At 44.6% G+C, this 18,222-nt stretch overlaps 1 protein-coding gene across 2 annotated transcripts in view; it reads left to right on the top strand.

Annotated features, from left to right (window-relative positions):
* Window positions 1-3,324: 3,324 nt before the first annotated feature.
* Window positions 3,325-18,222, top strand: part of SOX5 (SRY-box transcription factor 5) — a 1,141,232-nt gene continuing 1,126,334 nt past the window's right edge. The window contains exon 1 of one of the 2 annotated variants that reach the window (XM_061638411.1): window positions 3,325-3,503. The gene's annotated coding sequence lies outside the window, so the exon portion shown is untranslated. The remainder of the gene's footprint in view (window positions 3,504-18,222) is intronic. The other variant, XM_061638415.1, reaches the window with a different exon arrangement.

The following is an 18,222-nucleotide window of genomic DNA, read 5'->3' as shown; positions in this document are numbered from 1 at the left end:
TAACTGCACAACCTGAGTTTGCTGGTATGTGCCTGAATCCCACCCCAAAATAGCTGGAAGCACTCACAGCAACAGGGGCGAGATCAGTGGTGCAGTCATCCAGAGCCTCAGGGGGTCTTAGACTCCTTCCTTTTGGGGTCCCAATGTCTCCAGCGTCCTATGAGGCAACCAGCATGAAAGGGGAGTGTGTTGGCCACAGAGAAGAGTCTTCTAGCATGCTTCCTTGTCTTTTCCTGCTGATTGGAGCCAGATTAAAGGAGGTGAACCAGCCACTGAGAAGACTCTTCTCAGTAGCTAACACACTCCCCTTTCATGCTGATTGGCTCCCAGGGCTGTTAGGGGAGAAGTTGCACATGGAAAGAACTGAGCAGTGTGGAGATGACAATGGAGAGCAAGCGAGTGAGCGAGGCGGCATGGCAATGAGGGGACGTGTCATGTACATCTATTGTTGTGGGAGAAAGCATTATCTCATTCTGAACTCAGCAGAAAAAAAAGAGGGAGGGGCGTGGCTGTGACTGTCATGAAGGGACCCCACACTTCTGAATTTGCTGCTACGCTGGGTGAGATGATGTTCAAAGCTTTCCTTGCACTCCCAGAGTTGGGATGAAGAGACCTCCCTGACATCCTCTGTGCACATAACTCAGGGACACAATTTTTTCCATCTTTTCCCCATCTTTGGAAATGCACCCTTCTCTTTGATGGCCAAAGGGTGCCACTGATCAGTCACAGTTGTTATTTTTCTTTGCAAAGTAAATCCAGCACACGCACCCACACAAAAGAATCAAGCATTTTAAAAAAATGACAGGGGCAACCGCAGCTTTGCCTTTCAAGGCCAGCATGCTCTAATTAGTTCATTTCTGCTCTGCAAATTATCGAAGGGCTTTCGGTGGCTGATGATGCAACTTTTCCTTCTCTTTGGTGAGAGGAGGGGCGTGTTGGAGACGCCTCTCTCATTTTCTCTCTCTCTCAACTTGAGAGACAGAGGTATATTATGGGGGATCGATTTGTTGGGAGCAGTTTAAGCCTCCCCTCCCCCCACCTCGTTTTAAAGCAACCTGTTCGCTGAAACGCCTCCTTCTCGGACAGGGCACCGATTCTCTCCGTCTTCTTTCCTTTTTCTTTGCACAAGGATTAATCAAAGACTTCCCACTGCAACGATTGCGATCGTGATGCACGCGAGCACAGGCTCGGTGACCTTAACCCCCAACAGAAAATTAAGGAAGTCATCGGACATTTAAGTGAAGGGAAACGAAAAGCAACAACAACCATGGTTTGTGGTTTCTTTCCCTCTTTCGCGTCATCAACCTCTTTGCAGAGATTTGACAGCTGCTTGCGTTTTTTTAAAAAGCAACGCCGCGAAAGCACATTAAAAAAAAGCGTTGTTTTTGTTATCTGAGTAAATAAGACGCAACCCGAGGCATACTTACTTGGAAGTAGGTCCTACTGAGCTCAGTGGAACTTACTTCCCGACAACCATGACTAGGCTGCACCCGGGTGCAATCGCTACCTATCCTTACTCGGGAGTAAGTCGCATTGAACTGAGTGGGATTTTGCTTCTAAAGCAATCATGCATCGGATCAGCGTCCATAAGAATCCGCGGAAATAGGCTGCTGCTGATAGTTCCGCAGATCCTCAGCGTGTACATGGAACCTCACAGAGGCAAAGCAGACAGGGTCTCTGCCCGGAGAAGCTTACAATCTAACTCTCAGCAGGGGGACGGCGGGCTGGCAGGAGACGGCAAAAGATGACAGGAACAGGAGTGTATCAGGGGAAGAACAAGCCAAAACAGGTGTACTTCTACATTCAGTCGGATCCTATCCATGTTTATTCAGAAGTCAGTCCCACTGGACTGGACAGGACTCACAGATAAGAGTGCGCACAGGATCCCGACGTAGTTTCAGTCCCCATTGAGTTCAACAGGCCACCTGAACTTACAAGATCTGAACAGGGTGGTTCATGACAGATGCTCTTAGAGGTCACTGATTCATAGGGGCACCAAAAGTCGTCATCGACTTGAAGGCACATAACAACAACAACAACAACAGTTAAGATTGCGCTCTTAGGCTGCGATCCCGTGCACGCTTACACTCCTCACAGCGGGGTATCCTTCAGAAACCTTTAGGAGTATGATGCCCGGGGGGACTTAACGGTGGGGAAGAAAACTGACAGCTATGTTTAAGCTAAACTGACAAGACAGAGGCTCCGCTTTTGGGGGGGGGTGAGGGGTGAAGTAAAACACGGAAAGGGGGGCACCAGGCAAGTTTCTCACAAAACCATTGAGAAGCTGAGTTCCTGTCCATTCTGCCTCATATCTCAAGGTTATACAAATGCTAGGAATGAACTCTTATTTTTTTAAACGAAAGCTGGGGATCTGAATGGGAGAGTGGGAATAACGGCCCCCTCTTGCAGATTCCCCTCCCCCGGACGCCCATGGCAGAAGGAAGGCCTAGGAAGAAGAGCAGGAGCGGCTCCCCTTTCCTTCCGCCCTTCTTGTTGTTGCATTTTTGGTTTAAACGACTCTTTCAAGTGGCCTCCGGCAAGCCTCTCTCCCCCCTCCCGGCGCATCCACGCCGCACGCCAGCCGGGAGCGCGTCAATTGCGAGCGTCGTTGTTTACAATCCACCTCCACAGCACGTTGGCAGAAAGGGCGTGGAAGGAGGAGGGAGTCCCCAGTACCGCCCCCTCTATCCACAGCTTCCCCCCGCCAGCACCGGCCTGCCTTTGGCCCAAGCAGGGAAATCTAGAGAGGGCGGAGGGGATCATATTGAACGGGAAGGGGGGGAGATCGAGGCTACGGGGGGGGGAGATCGAGGCTACGGGGGGAGATCGAGGCTACGGGGGGGAGATCGAGGCTACGGGGGGACGGAGAGCAGGGCTTGTTTAAGGAAGAGAGCAGCGGAGGTGCCCCATAGGAGGCGGCTCTCCTCTTTCCCCACCGCCCATCCTTAGCAGGGGCCCCGGCTCTCGGCCACCCCACCGAACACCGCCATCCGTTTCTCACGTGGCGGCTGGAAGTGGAAGTAACGGCGGGTCGTGCATCTGTCTGTCCATCTGCATACATGCACGTCTAGACCTCTCTGTCCACACGCACACGTGTCTCCTACACGCGCGCGCAGACCCTCACGTACAGACATTCCCGTGAACTCGCGTGGAGGCTTCCTTTTCTTACGGCCGTCTCTCCCCCTCCCTCGCCGTCCCCTCCACTTCTTGGATCTCTCTCCTCCTCCCCCCCCCCTCGCGCTTTTGTCACTTGCCCTCGCCTTGTGGTATTTGTTTGTCTGTCTCTCAAACCGCCTCATGACCAGCTAAGGGATTTCACCTCGTCCTTGAGAAAAAAGGGAAGCCAGCAGATCAAGACGCGCGCACACGCACACACACAGAGGGACGGTATCTCTCCTTCCCTCCCTCCCTCTCTCCCGGGTGGAACATCTCTGCGCTTCTGCTCTTGGCAAATTTCTGCGTCCGACGCCAGACCTCTCCCCAGGCCCCAAGAGGACAACCGGGTAGGTGCCGCAAAAGGCGAAGCGGTGGCTTGCGAAGAACTTTCTCCGGGTGGGGTGGGTGGGTGGGGGGAGGGTGTTGGGATCGGCTCGGGAACGGTCCGTCCTGGCTCGATCTCCACTTTGGCGGGGATTTCCTCTCTCTGTGTCCCTACCCACCCCGCGCGCCTTTACCGGGATCGCACGAGCGCCGGGCACTTCGGCTGGGATCGCGGCGGGATTTCGTGTTTACGTCTGCTCGCCTTGATGCTGGCGGAGGAGGGAGGTGGACGAAGAGAGAAGCGTTGGAAGGCGGCGGGGGCGGGGGGAGAGATTAGATCAAAGCGTTTTCTTGTATTCCTCCGTCTTTTTTGGCGTGGGTAGGGAGGAGTGGATTGCCTCAACCAAACAGCAAGCGCTCGACCCCCCCTTTTGCCCCCACTTCCCCCGGCCGATGCGCACTCTGTATCACCACCCCCCTTACTGGTCACGCTGCTGGGGAGGTGTGCGTGTTAGCCAGCGCGGCGATCCGCGCCCCACCAATGGGATGTGGAGCCAGGAGCTTTCAAAAACTTCGGAGCTCTGCTTGTCCCGCCTTCCCGGCCTCTTTGCAAACCCAGATTCTTGTGGGGAACAAATAAGAGTGGGAAAGGGCGGGGGGGGGAGAGAAACTGTAGCCTTGGCCCCTTCTCTCCAGAGGTCAAGCTGGCCGGCCTCCGCTGGAAACAGAATACTGGGTTAAAGAGGGAAGAGATGGTTCTTTGGTTTGATCTAGAAAGGCTACTCTTTTTGCACTCATTGATCTCCCTGCAATGAGGAGAGAGTTGCGATGGGGAGGGGGTACAAGACAGGTGAGGGATTGTGTGTGTGGGGAATCGCACTCTTTTTCTTTCTCCTTTGACTCTTGGACTGGGCTCCGGGTCCCCCGGGATCCCTCAGACAGGAAACATTAAATTATTTTAATTGCCTCGGCTTTGTTTGTGTGCGCCTGTGAGGGGAGGGAGGGAGACGGGGAAAAGCATCGCTTTGCACTGAAAAGATTTTCTCTTGCTGCCCCTTCCCTCCGGCCTGTTAAGAAAAAAAATGGATTTTTTTAATTTTTGGGGCATTTCATTTTAGTATCAATGGTTTGTCTGCACTTTGCAGAGTATTGATCCACCTTTCCCAGAGTAGCAGCAGCAACATAAAGGCATTGTTGATATACTTTGCAACAAGGAATGCTCTTCTTTCCAAGTTTTGCTAAAAAAAAAATCATTCCTCCTTAAAATGCTTTGGCTTGGTGAGAAAGGACTCTGAGACAGGCTTTTGTGCAGCTGTTACTCTCCCCCCCCCATAAAAGGAAGGAAGAAAGAGGGGGGGGGTCAGAAAGGAAAGGAAAAAAAGTAACCCTAAATCAGTGGATGCAATGATAAAACAAAAGTATTCAAACTCTCATAGCTAAGCTAAGCCTTGAATTGGGGTGGCAACTGGTGTGAACTTTGCCTTTTAAGAAAAACAACAACATCAGGGACTTTATTCTAGCACACGACTGGGATCCTAGAATAACCGAGGTTGTTTGTCAAGAAGAACATGAACAGATTCTCCCCTAGGGATTTTTTGTTCAACTCTGTGCTCTGGCCAAGGGCAGAGCCAATAGCAATCTCTGGGATTTTTGGATAAGAAGAGTGTGGGAATCTGCAGAAGACAGAGGGCTGTGTTTCCTTGTCGCTCATAAAGAAGAGCCCCATCCTTAGAATCCCCCCCTCCTTCCTTAAAAGGAGCTTCGATCAGCCATAGGGGAGATTTGCAGACATAGAATGTCGCAATTCAATTTGTTTTTTAAAGGAAGGGAGTGCTGAAGTAAATGTATTTTGCAAAATGTCTGATGTGAACAGCCCTCTAAGGCAGTTCGTTAATAGATTTTGGACCTTTTAAAATATAAGTCAGAATTTCTCTCCTCCCCCTCCCTGCTGCCCTTTCCAAATCAAGAAGAGTTTTGCATAGATATTAAAATGCAGACAGCTGTGTTAGTTGGGGAGTGGGATCCAAAACAGCAGCACAGAACTGTTCTTAAGACCAACCAAAAGCCAAAGTAGAAAGCATGCTCTTGAAAGCTTTGTTAATTCAAAAGTTTGCTTGCTGTTTTCTGACTTTTTAAATGGGTCCCAATGAAGGTATGCTTGTGTCTGCTACATACAGATTTGAATGTAAGCCTCATGGAGGGTTGGTCTGTAACAGCCAAATGGAGCCTCCAAATCCAGAGGTAGTGTACCTCTAAATATTGGATGTTGGAGACAAACAGAATGGCTGCTGCTTTCTTGCTGCTGATGGGCATCTCAAGGGTATCTTTCCAATGCTGGATGGATTGTAATTGATCAAGCAGGAATTTCTCCTATCCTTGCATTAAGCTCTATTCAGCTCACAGAAGAATCTTCCTGGCATTTGAATATCCACAGAACAAAAGTTCCACAGATTCCCTGCCCCAGCTGATTTAAATTTAGCTTCTGCCTAGAGCCCCACTAAAGTGAACGAGAAACATTTTAAATTTCTTTCCCTAGGCTTCTTTCCAAATTCTGTGCAAGCTTAACAAGTTCATTCCTCAGTATCTTTCACTGATAAAGATCACAAGGTTGTGTTTGAGATTTGACATTACAAAGGTAGACAAAGCACTTTAAAGAAAGGAAGTAAGTGGCTTGCATTATGATGCAAAATAAGTGTGCAACTATTTAAATAGCATTGCAGGAAAAGAAAAAAGATTCACATGATGTTTTTTTTTTGATAGGGTAATATTCAGCAAGGTTACAGCTAAGCGGTTTGTTCTTCGTTAAGGAGCAACCATAAATTGTCTGTTTTGATAATCTTACATAATTTGAAAATGAACACAGGGATATACCCAAGGGGATTGTGCTTCAACATCCTTCATTAACACTTTTGAACAAATGTGAACTGCTTCAGTTGCATGCTCTAGAGTGTGGAATGCAGAACTTCTCAATCTACTGGCTTCTTTTGTGGAGTAGTTGGAGTAGTTAAGTGATGTTGACAGTCTCAAGTTCACTCACTTCACGTCCCTGTGTGGTTTCTCAGCTTGCCCAGTGTGGTCTAGAGATGGTTTGGTAAAGGATGTACACTAATAGAGCACAGTTATTTATATTACATACTCACAAAATGGTCAGAGAGGGGGCTTGTATTTTACAAGGATCCTGATGGGATTACAGTGCGTTTTCCCTTGAAAGTTTTCTTCCCCTGTGAAAGAGGCCTCTGTTTTTCTGTCTCATTCTCAGGGCAGGTGACCATTTCTGCAGAATGTCTGTGGGGCCAGGGCTTTGAGTTTTTCTTACGTTGCAAGGTGGCCAATGGTGGTGTATGTGTTGTTATTTCCGGTTAAACCAGGGGGTTCCCAAACTGGTCTGTAAGCTTCATTCAGGTGTGTCCATATTAAATGTTCATATTGATTTTTAGTGGTCTTTTTAATGCTTCTTTAACTTTGCATATTCTATTTTAATTTGAGTTCCATGGAATTCAAATTGTAGTACTAAAATACAGCATAAGAAATAAAAGAAGCAATAAGAAAAGTTTGGAGACCACTGCATTTCTCCAGCACTCTGCAGCCTCCTCAGCTGCCTACTCTTCCCAATTTGAAAAAAGCCTCAGGGGAAGGGTTACTCCATGATGTCTTTCTCTGGTTTTTAATTGAAGCACTGACACTCGGGAAGGCTGCAGAGTACAGAACTCAGGTGAGATCAATTGTAGAATGAAAGAAAGGACACTCACAAACACTCTTCAGGTACCCCAAAAGTAAGGTAAACACCTGACCAGTAAGAACACTCCCCCCCAATTTTTCTCTTTCTGATAATTTTTGGATGCAATTTATTTTCTCCCTAATTGATGGACAATGGAGACACTTTAGGCATAGCACTAATTTTCTTTTATTGTATCCTGCTGCTGGATCTCTGTCAGGAGGACCAGAAAGTCTAGTGTATATCGTTGGATTCAAGCTCCCAATAGCCCCAGCAGGCATGGCCAATGGCCAGGGATGATGGGAACTGTAGTCTAGCAACATCTGGAGGGCACCACATTGGTTACCTGTGATCTAGCGTCAGGAGCATATAGGGTACATTTCTCCCTTATTGCAATATTGTGCCTATGGGCAATGTATCGCTTTTTCCATAGGTGCCTGTTCAAATAGGAGGGAAGGTAATGGGGCGCTTACCTTACCAATGGTTTGAAACGAGGATATTTGAAGGATCACTTCCTCTCACCCAACCTGCCCATCCATTGCATTCAACATCTGAGGCCTTGCTCCATATAGGGATGGGCAGACCTCTCAATTTCAGATTCTCTTCTTTTCTCATTTTTCCAGTCTTAAGTTCATTTCCCCACATTTCTGCAGCTGTTTGTGATTAAAAACAAAAAACCAAAACCAAAATGTCCTCCTGAAAATTAATCAGCATTTTAGTGCACATTTTCTCTTAATATGCCCATTTTTGTATCCAGTTCTGCCAAATAACACACTTTTGCGAAGCAATTTCCCCTACCATAGTGCATTTTTGTATGTTATTTTTGCTAATATGTGCATTTTTATAGGCACTTTACCCTGGTCTGTGCTTTTTTTGTACACATTACTTGGCTGAAGAACTACACTACAACATTCAGAGAAGTTGCCATTTGGCCCATCAGTTGACCATGGACAAATATTCCATTAATATAACATGAAGCTGGGAGAAGTGGCCTGCTGCCTACTTAGTGCAAATGTGTTTACACGTTGACTTGTTTTTAATAGTTGCTGCTGCTTTGCCTGTTCTAATTTCATTTTCATTTTTAAAATGATATTTTAGCTAGGCTAAGCCTAGTGTTGCAGTATAAGAACTGCTCAGTGCATTGGTTACATTTATAGAAATCTGACATAGTTTTAAAAGTTAGTAATACATTTACAGAGCTTGGAAAAGTTACTTTTTTGAACTACAACTCCCATCAGCCCAATCCAGTGGCCATGCTGGCTGAGGCTGATGGGAGTTGTAGTTTAAAAAAGTAACTTTTCCAAGCTCCAAGTTTTACTACAGTTTTTGATTCCTTTCATTGTTTCAGTGTTACAGTTGACTCATTTGTTTTTGTAATATGCCAAAGTATCAAGCCCATTGATATAAACTGTATTTTTTCTTGTTCTGATAAAATTATTGCTTCACAAATCCTTGACCTTTATTTGACAATATTTCACCAGTCAATTGACCAAATCTTTTTTTGTGTGTGGCAAGTCAAATGTTCAGATCTATGTGGCATCTTAGGCTGCTGCACACTTACCTTGGAGTAAGTCCCATTGAATTCAGTCGGATTTACTTCTGAGGAGACCTGTATATAGGGAGAGATGGATCATTATTTTCCTAATCCATGTCATTCTCATGTGCATTCATTCCTAAACCTGTTCCATCCCACTGATCTGACATTTAGACTTATACTAATAAAATCTGTATGAAAATTTATGATATGAATTGGAAATATCAATACAGAGTAGCATACAGACCTGCGGGGCTTTCAGATCTGCACAGTGTGCCTTCATCCTGAGCTGTGAAGCAGGTGAACTTCATGGTTTCTCAGTAGTGGTTTCTGCAGCTCTGGAATCCTTTCCTTGTAGAGATTTGGTTAACTTCCTCACTCCCCCCCCCCAAAAATAAACTAGCTTTTGGTGCATTGTTCTGCGACTGATTTTAAACTTGTTCTTATTAACTGCTGTTTTAAATGCTATTACTTTAACTTGCATTCTTTTATCATATTATTATTATACATGGTTGTACTGTATTATTGATGTTACATTCTCTTAGGGCTCTAAGAGCAGACAAGTGGGCTATGGGTTGTGTATTGTGTACATAGCTCAGGCAGCGATGGGGGAAGAAATTAGATTCAGTTCAAATTTAAAGGCGAACCTACTTAATCAGCAATTTCTGAAAAAATAAACAAACTGAAACACAACCACCCTTTGAAATTTGCACTTCTCCATATTTTGCAGTTCAGTTCACCAGCCAAGTATTGCATACAAAAATACATATACAGTAATACCTCAGTTAACGAAGTAGATGTGTTCCTGGACATTACTTCTTTAACAGAAACTTTGGTACCAGAGGTAGAAATAATATGGAAAGAATAGGGATAGGTTCCCACACCTGCTCATAGATGGTGGGAGCAGCTTCAACAGGGGCTTTAAAGGGTATGTACCTGGCACCCATGCACTCTCCCTCCTTCCCACTCCCCTCCTTCTCTTCCTCTGAATCGTATTGGATCCTTCCCTTGCCAGCCCTGGGAGAAAGCAAGAGATCTCTTTAATGCACACACAGACATGTCAGTTTATCCATAGCAAAGCAAAGAAACAGGCTGGTCAGTTTCATAGTAAAGTGAAGGCACAGGGCTTTGACCTTTGTAAAAAAAAAAAAGCCTTTCTTAAAAGGAGCTTCTTCCTGGAGGATTACTGAACTGGGTATTACTGGACTAGATAAATCATAGACTAGTAGAGTTGGGAGGAGTCTATAAGGCCATTGAGTCCAACCCCCTGCTCAGTGCAGGAAGCTAAGTTAAAGTGTGCATATAAATGCATATATTAGGAAAAATAGCATACATACAAAAATACATTATATTAGAGGGAGTGACTGCGAAAAGGGGGATTAGGCAAGATTACATACAAATATGTGTATTAGGGGATGTCTGCTCTAAAATAATGAGATATTAAAAATGCAACTGATGTGGAAATGCAGATGACTGAACTGAAAAAAGGAAAAAATGAGAAATTGAGATGAACTGGAATTGACGGAGTCGACAATCCCTATGCTCAGGTGAGGTGACGGTAAGGCTTTCCTCAGAGGAAAAGAGAGGGAAGCAATTTTTAGCAATTTCCCTCTGCCCTGCAGCTCTCTGTGCTCCTCCTTAATCTGTTCTGAAGACTCCCCAACCCACTGGAACAGATTTGAGGGAGGGGGGGAGGAAGGGTGGCAGAGGTGTTGGAGAATTGCAGAGGTGAGGGAGAATTGGTGAAAATCAATTGGTTTACAGCCAACAATAGTCCTGTTCAGAGTGGATCCATGGAAATTAAGGGACATGCCTAACGTAGGTCCATTTATTTCACTGAATCTACTCTGAATAAAATATACAGTCCATATGTTTTAGCTTATTTACAGTGCAATCCTATACATACCTACTCAAAAGTCAAGTCCCATTGAGTTTAATGGGGTTTACTCCCACATAAGAGGGCACAAGATTTTAACATTAATAGTTTTAATATTAAAGATATATTAGTATAAATATATATTTTAGTATAGATTAGTATAATCAGCAAGGGCTGTATCATCTGTGCTGCAGGGTGATGAAACTGTTTTCTTGCATTTTTGTATTAGAATGTTTATTATGTTTGTCATCGACTGATATGCTATAATGGACTGATAGTTTGTGTTATGATGACATTAAATGCTACACAATCCAATTGAATTATTTGTTGGATTGTTATGTTTTGGATTGATTTAGTATTTGATATTGATGTCGTGATTTGCCTTTTGTGAGCTGCTTTGAGTGTTTTTATATGGGAAAGCAGCATATAAATTTAAAATAACAATAACTATTATTATTAATAATAATAGCTATTATTTCTAATGTCTTTGTATTCTTTGTATTCAAAGCTGGAAGCTGAGAGCAGAGAGCATCAGAAGTGCAGTGGTTAAAATGTTCCCCATAAGAATAAATGCTGACTATTCAGTTATATAATAGCTGGTATAGCACAGGGGGAGGAGAGCCTGGCTGGGAGTCCAGAGTCTGGAAGTTTAAATCCCCATTCATGTCTCCTGGTTGTCAAGGGCCAGCTAAAGATCACCCGCACAGTGAGTGGCTCAGGGGTTATGTACCCTGCCACCTGTGCAGCCGTGGGCAAGCTGCAGAGTCCCAAGGAGCCCAGTTGCCCCCAGCTGGCAGTTGCAGACAAGGAAGGGGCTGGCTTGTGCAGCTGTGGCAAGCTGAGCAGGCCCTAGCCAGCTGGGGAGGACTCAGAGGGAGGCAATGGTAAACCCCCTCTGAATACCGCTTACCATGAAATCCCTATTCATAGGGTCGCCATAAGTCGGGATCAACTTGAAGGCAGTCCATTTCCATTTTCATTCAGTTATATGGAAGAAAGTAAAGGGGTGATTTCAGAAACATGTACTGAGTCAGACCATTGATTCATCTAGCTGAGTGCTGTCTACACGCTGACTAGTAGCAGCTCAACAGGGCTGAAGCAGGAGTATCAGGAGATGAGACCTCCTGGGATCTTCTGTATGCAAGGCACCTGCTCTTCCACTGAGTAACAGCCCTTCCTCATCAGTGAAATAGGGGCAAAACCTGCCCCCTGTTCATCATGGCTCCAGTGTCTGGGGAAAGTCCCCTCCCTCCTCCATACTGATGCTCAAATTACAACTCAAATTACTGCCAGCTCATATCTGCACAGCCCCACTCTGGTTCTGTCATGCCAGAGTGTGACAGAATGTTAGGACCATTAATAACGATACCACCATGTACTGTGAACATAATTTTCACTCTTCACTGCTGATGAGCTTTGGAGTTTTAAGAGCTACCAGCGAAAAGTCACAACACTTAGTAGCAATGGGGGGAAAATAGCAATTTCAGCACTATGCTGAAAACACCAGCTTCTGCTAGCCTTCCTTTGTTGTTGAACGTTGTAATGCTCTTAAGTGTTGGTTGGTTGGTAGATTATGTAGATTTTTTTAAAAAAATGTGCATAATCTTAGTGCCAGTCTTTAACCTTCTTTAGATTATGAACAACTGTATCAAATCCTATTTATCCTGGGTATCTCAAAGAAACAGCCATGTAAAAACTGCTGGAAAATCTTGCTTTCACAAGAACGGAGTAACCGACTCCCTTGCTGTTACACTAAAAGTTTCCTTTCTGTTCTTTTTTAACAGAATAGAGGTTTAGCATAACAACAACAAAAATTCTTGGCGTGTGTTCCATTTTGCCAATGTCCATTTACTTTTTCGAGACACCTACATAAAGTCCATCTGTCTGGTACATGTAACACACTTTGTATATGTAATAGAAAGGTTCTAACATTTGGGGCTTTCTAGTTAAGCGAAAAAGCAAGGAAGGGAGGACATGAATGAATGAATGACAGAGGTGTATAAGATTATGCATGATGTGGAGAAAGTGGTTAGGGAGAGTTTTTTCTTCCTGTCTCATAACACTAGGACTTAGGGACATCCAACGAAGCTGAATATTCAAAGATTCAACAAAGGCAAAAGAAAGCACTTCTTCACATAGTGCGTAAACTCTAGAATAGCTCTAAAAGAGGATTAGATGAAGTCATGGAGGCCAAGGTTATAAATGGCTACTAACCATGATGGAGAATGAAAAAATGGAAAAGAGAAAAAAATAACTCATTTGAAATGTGTTGGAGGAAAGCTTTGCACATACCATGGACTGCAAAAAAGACAAATAATTGGGTGTTAGAACAAATTAAACCAGAACTGTCTCACTGGAAGCTAAAATGATGAAACTGAGGTTATCGTACTTTGGACACATGTCTTTGAGAAGACATGATTCACTAGAAAAGACGATAATGCTGGGAAAAATGGGAGTAGAAAAAGAGGAAGACCAAACAAGAGATGGATTGATTCCATAAAGGAAGCCACAGACCTGAACTTACAAGATCTGAACAGGGTGGTTCAGGACCGATGCTCTTGGAGGTCACTGATTCATAGAGTCACCATAAGTTGCAGTCGACTTGAAGGCACATAACAACAACAACAAAACCATGATGACTATGCTCTACCTTCACTGTTGGAGGCAGTATACCTGTTCCTGGGAATCACAAGCAGGGAGAGTGCTGTTGCCCCCAGTTCCTGCTTGTGGGCTTCCCATAGGCATCTGATTGGCCACTGTGAGAACGGGATGCTTAACTAGGAGGGTCTTTGGCCTGATGCAGCAGGCCTTTTCATATGTTCTTAATATCAGAAATATGACATATTTGTAGTTGGGCAAATGTGGTGAGTTCTGCATTGAACTGACAGGCAACAATTTGATTCTAGGTATAAAGAAGAAAATGAAATAAAGTTCAGTTTTGGTGCTGACCATATGTGAGAGGCTGAGATTTTGGTCTGGTTAAGAGGTTGTTGCATCCATCTCTCTTTCTGTTCAGTAGTTCAACTCAGTGGCAGCTGGTGGCTCCATGTCAGTGGGTCAGCGGGATTTACACTGGGTTTTATTCAGAACTTGCAATGAGCTGTCCAAGTGCTGAACCTAATGTGGGAATGTATTTCAGCACTATGGACAGCTCCTTGAAAGTTCAGACTGAAACCTGGAGCTGATTCCACTGTCGTACTGACATGGAGCCACCAGCCAGCACTGGTTCAGCTTGCCCTGTGTCCTGATGTCATGAAGAGATGGACATCATTGCCCATTATGTGGAGTAGGGATAAGTGCATCACAATGTTGTCCAGATAGGTTTCCACATGTTAATTATTGGCTCCGGGTGGTGGAGATGTCAGGATGTGGGACAGGCTGAATTAGCTATTACAGGGAAGGACAGTGATTCAGCACTAGACACTCTGTATTGTGATGTGTACTCAGGATGTCTGAAACCAGCGAAGACTGGTCCATTAGAGTGAGTGGGGTACTGCCCCACCAGCGTCAGTTGCCCTCAGCCAGCCGCCACCTACCCGCCTTCTTACTTATACAACCAGTCTAGGGGGTGGCCCTGCCTGTCATCTTCCTCCTCTTGAATCTCAGTGTTGCCCTTGTAGAACTCAGCAGGGAGGAAAATGGGGACAAAACAAGAATAAGTTGGCTTTGCCTGCCATTGGCTGTGCCTACGGCTGCCATTGACTCTGGCTCTATCTCCTGTTGGGCTTCCCTGCCTTCCGCCCTACCAGTCTCGATGGGCACCAGTCACTACTGCCCAGAACCCATTTCTTTGGTCCAAGCCTAGCACTATTCACCACATCAGCCCCACCAGCTCTCTGTCCTCCGTTGGTTGAAAGCTTACCCATCTTCTTGTTCTTAAATGCTTCTCTCAAAGTGCACAGGTGGACTTATATTTCTCTCAGCCTGCGGACAGTGTGTGCATTTTGACAGTCTGAAGAGGCCCTTCTGTCGCATTTCTGACAGCATTTCCTTTTCTGCCTCTTTCTGTCCTCTTCTATTTTTATATTGGTCTCAAACTGTAGATGGAAGCCCACAGGTAATCTACAATGGGATCCATTAATATTGGCTATTTTCAGGAACTCAAGGACAATTACTTTCTTCCTTACTAATCCCCCGCTGCTTTTTCCATCTGTGCAGGAGGCCTGAGACTGTAAGAATGCCACTTTGGCTCCGTGTATCAAATACAGAAGTCTCTTATTGCTCCTAAACCGACCACCAGCGAGGCTGGAAAATCGAACTTGAGTGCCCCAGAACACTGTTGCCTACTGGGATGAGTCACATAAGCAGCAGTCTTTTTTATAGTTTTATTTGATACATCCACTGGTCCTCACAATTGTCAGGTAACTGACCCATCAGCAAGCCATCTCCTAATAGGATATATTATATTTGTCATTTTTTCCTGGTGTACTTTCAGATTGAAAAGAACAAGTTGAAATCTGCAAAAAATAAAATCATGACAGGTGGATTTATATATATGTCAAAGATGGTGAACCTGTGGCCTTCCAGATGTTGCTAGATTCCCCAACTCCCATCATTCCTGGCCACTGGTGCTACTTACTGAGGCTGCTAGGAGTTGGAGTCCAAGAACACCTGGAGGGCCACAGGTTCCCTACTTGGTGATATATCTGTATCCATGTGTACATCCGTGTTGCAGCCATTAACACAGATGTTGGAGCCTGCACACTTTCTTCCATGATGTTGAGGGGGAATGGCGGGTAGGGGAGATTCCCATATAAGTTCATAAAAAACTGCCTTACACTGAGTCAAACTCTGGGTCTGTGTAGCTGAGTATAATCAACCCTGACTTCAGCAGTTCTCCAGGTTCCAGGCAGGAGTTGCTCCCAGCCCTACTGGAGATACCGGGGACTGAACTTGGGACCTTCTGCGTGCAAAGCAGATGCTCTACCACTGAGCAATGGCCGTTCCCCAAGTTTACAAGTTGTTGCACACAGAGGTAGTTAGTTATGTTTTTATTCCCACTGAAGTTGAGATAGAGCAAACTTGTTCCAGAAGGCAGGACTAGAACCAGTAGATGGAAATTGCAGAGGAATGTATTTTGGCTAAATGGCAGGAGAAACTTTCTAGTGGGAAACAGCTATTGATTGTGGAACAGGCTGCCTCATGAAGTCATGGGCTCCCCTTTTTTAGATGTGTTTAAGCAGAGGCTGGATGGCCATCTGTTGAGTTGCTATAGCTACTACAGTGTAGTAGCATCCTCTGTTGCAAGTCCCGCATTGAGCGGAGGCTTGTGTCCCTTCCAACTCTATGACTGTATGAAATAAATGGGACAAATTGTCATGGCTTGTATGTGTCATTCATTTCAGTGGGACCATGAGTGTGACTATCTTCCTTTGGATCCACTCCAAGAGTTCCATTCAACATTCTTCAGAAATAGCCTCCAGGTACCACATGTTACCAAAGCAGCCTTCAGGAAGCTGATTAGTGGAACATTCATACACTTCAATGGTCTTTTTTGACCTGGGGCAATTCTAGTTTTCTGGTAGCTGCTTCTGCTTAGCCACCTCTGTCTTTCTTTGGGTGTGTCTAGATTGGGCTTAATATTGTAAATGGGTCATTGAGATATGATTCTATATCACAAATAAGTAACTGGCAACAAGATATTTATTTTATTTATTATTTGATTTATATGCCCTCTTCCGTAGGAGCCCATTATCATTACAATGATATTTTAAAAAATCATTGGATTTTCCTTGGAAAGGCTAAATCTGGAATAAATGGTGGTGGTGGGGATACAGGCTGGCATTTTGATGAGAATAACATTGGGTGAATCCCACAAATATGCTGCATGCATGAGGAGCACTAATCCAAAAGAAGCACTCATCTGGAAGCACTCTTAGATCGTAGAATCATAGAATAGTAGAGTTGGAAGGGGCCTATAAGACCATTGAGTCCAACCCCCTGCTCAATGCAGGAATCCAACTGAAAGCATATCTGACAGGATGACTGTCCAGCTGCCTCTTGAAGGCCTCCAATGTTGGGGAGCCCACCACCTCCCCAGGTATCCATTGTTGTACTGCTCTAACAGAACATTTTTCTTGATGTTCAGTCAAAATCTGGTTTCCTGTAACTTGAGCCTATTATTCCGTGTCCTGCATTCTAAGATGGTCAAGAATAGATCCTGGTCCTCCTCTGTGTGACAACCTTTCAAGTACTTGAAGAGTGCTATCATATCTCCTCTCAGTCTTCTCAAAGCTAAACATGTCCAGTTCTTTCAGTCTCTCCTCATAGGGCTTTGTTTCCAGTGCCCCAATCCCTATCTTATGTTTTGGGGATGACACACCATTTTTTAAAAAATAGTGTTGCCATTTTTCAGAGCTAGAGATGTCAATTGATGAAACTTTTTTAAAGCAATCAATCAATCATACATTTTTTAGCCAATTAATTCATTAATTTACTGAAGCTTCAATCCTGAGCCATTTTCTTGGGAACAAGCTCAATGTAAGAACATTGGGGTTCCACAGGATACTATTCTCTCCCCAGTGCTATTCAACATTTATATGAAGCCGTTGGGAGCGGTCATTAGGAGTTATGGAGCAAGATGTCAGCAGAATGTTGATGACATGCAGTTCAATTCCTCAATAACATCTGAATCAGGAGAGGCTGGGAACTCAATTAGGAACGACTATATATTTCCTCCAGAATAAGAGGTGACGAGCCTCTGAATACCAGTTGTTGTGCTGTTGCCCTCATGTCCTGCTTGTGGGATTCCTATAGCAATCTGGTTGACCCCTATAGAAAATAGGATGCTGAACTGGCCTTTGGTCTTCTCCAGCAGGGCCCTTCTTAAATGTTCTGTACTCATTTATTGAGAACATTGAATAGTCACCATCATCATCATCTGTGTATTTCTATACCACTTTTTGGCCAAGGACCCAAAGCAGTGAACAGATTAATAAAAAGAAAATACAATAAAACGACAGTAAATACAAACATAAAAGTCCAACAGAAGAAATCAATAAAAATATAAAATAGCAAAAACCCAGGCACATAGTGAATCACACTGTACATTCATGAGTGGCAGTTGTGCTCTCACCACAACACAACTGCCATCCACAAAATAATTGCCTGCACAATGGGCTTCTCCCTGGAAGCAGCTACAGCTGGGGCAAAGTTCTTTCACTTGCTCTCCAGGGCATGGCTAGCTGGTGCATTCTGGCTCCTCATCAGGCTGCAGTTCTCCAGGTGCAGGAACAGGAGCAGGTGCAGTAAAGAGAGGCTGGGAAGGAGAAAGCTGGTATTGACCTCCAGAAAGAAGTAGTCATATTCCGTTTGCTAATTTGTCATCTGTTGGAAGGTCAGGTTTGCTGCAGTTCTAACATGTTTCCTGTAACCTATTCATATAACACATTCAAGGATATGAACATGTTGGCAATGGGGAAGGAGCAGAATCATCCCTACCTCCATGTGTTGACCCAAAGGTGTGAACCTCTGTGGGTATGATCCTGCTCATCCTGCCCCCATCCCCATCTACATGTTCTTACCTCTTGATATGTCAGAAGAACACAGTATGTAGATCTCTGGTGATCAGATGCAAAAGAGAAGCATGTAATAATTATATAGAAGAAGGTGATTTTG

This window comes from Rhineura floridana, chromosome 8, assembly GCF_030035675.1.
Source record: "Rhineura floridana isolate rRhiFlo1 chromosome 8, rRhiFlo1.hap2, whole genome shotgun sequence".
Classification (NCBI taxonomy): domain Eukaryota; kingdom Metazoa; phylum Chordata; class Lepidosauria; order Squamata; family Rhineuridae; genus Rhineura; species Rhineura floridana.
Note: the sequence above shows the minus strand (reverse complement) of the source record. Positions and strands in the feature narration are given on the sequence as shown.